Below are 1,568 nucleotides of genomic sequence, written 5' to 3'. Positions count from 1 at the left end.
GAGACACGTTACCAAGAGAAACGAGACTCACATGATTGGGTCAGACCTGGAGTCATCCATCCAACCACTTATCCATCCATCCATCCATCCATCCATCCATCCATCCATCCATCCATCCATCCATCCATCCATCATTCATCCATTCATCCATCCATCCATCCATTCATCCATTCATCCATTCATCCATCCATCCATCCATCCATCCGTCTTTGAGTAATCTCCAGATTCCTCATCCTCTATAAAGGCTCTGCTCCGCCCCTCTAACCTACGGGCGACGGAGGACCTGCACAGTCACATTAACCAATGAGAACTATCCCTAATCCAGAGCTACTCCTCCCAACGTCACCGTCCACGTACATCTTCTCTGTCCTTCACCTTCAAAGCTATTTTTTGCCGAACATCACCGGTTGGAATCGTATCACACAGGAAGAAGAACGTCAAAGAGCGCCAGTTTGTCAAAGTGAAAAAAGGTAACGACTGATCGGTCCATCAAATTAGAGCCTAGTTTCCACATATTCCCCAAAAAGAAAACCGTTTCCATTAATTATTGGATTCACATTACTGGTAGTTCAACATACAAGGATGCAGATATATGATTTCAATCAAAATATTGATTTTATGCTGAAAGGCTTAAATTGTCTTCATTTCTATTCACAACTTATAGAGCAACTTCTGATCACAGGCATTAATGAAGAGAAGGAAGTAGAGAACAAACCAATTTTGGATGATCTAGCATCTGTATTACAAAGACCCACAACCAAAAGAAAAGGTCACATGTGTGCTGGATGCCAGTGGTGAGTTTTAATGATGTCACGGATCTTTATTAGCTGTAATGTGCTCCTATGAATGAACATATAGAAATATCATGGATGCTCTCCATCAGCTACCAGGAAAGCAGAGCGGAGTAAGACGGGAGGCTGTAGGCCTTGCTTTGTGAAGACGGCCTGGAGCGAAGCGCCGCATGACAGGATGTGAGATATCAGGGTAAACATGGCTGATGGTTCAGTCGCTCCCAGAGGCTCCATCTCTGTCCATTAAAAGAACGAGTCCAGGTCCGACTCTTTATGGACCGGAGACACGTTACCAAGAGAAACGAGTCACATGATTGGGTTAGACCTGGAGTCATCCATCCAACCACTTATCCTCCCATCATCCATCCATCATCCATCCATCCATCATCCATCCATCATCCATCCATCCATCCATCCATCCATCCATCCATTTATTGTCCATCCATCCATCCATCCATCCATCCATCCATTTATCCTCCCATCATCCATCCATCCATCCATCCATCAATCCATCCATCATCCATCCATCCATCCATCCATCAATCCTCCCATCATCCATCCATCCATCCATCCATCAATCCTCCCATCATCCATCCATCCATCCATCCATCCATCCATTTATCCTCCCATCATCCATCCATCATCCATCATCCATCCATCCATCCATCCATCCATCATCCATCCATCCATTTATTGTCCATCCATCCATCCATCCATCCATCCATCCATCCATCATCCATCCATCCATTTATTGTCCATCCATCCATCCATCCATCC

At 44.9% G+C, this 1,568-nt stretch overlaps 1 protein-coding gene across 3 annotated transcripts in view; it reads right to left on the bottom strand.

Moving 5' to 3' along the window:
• LOC107090926 (protein quaking-B-like) overlaps positions 1 to 1,568 on the bottom strand; it is a 38,375-nt gene that overhangs the window by 12,607 nt on the left and 24,200 nt on the right. The gene's annotated exons all lie outside the window — the stretch shown is intronic.

Source organism: Cyprinodon variegatus, unplaced genomic scaffold, assembly GCF_000732505.1.
Source record: "Cyprinodon variegatus isolate N-32 unplaced genomic scaffold, C_variegatus-1.0 Scaffold316, whole genome shotgun sequence".
NCBI classification, from domain to species: Eukaryota; Metazoa; Chordata; class Actinopteri; order Cyprinodontiformes; family Cyprinodontidae; genus Cyprinodon; species Cyprinodon variegatus.
Note: the sequence above shows the minus strand (reverse complement) of the source record. Positions and strands in the feature narration are given on the sequence as shown.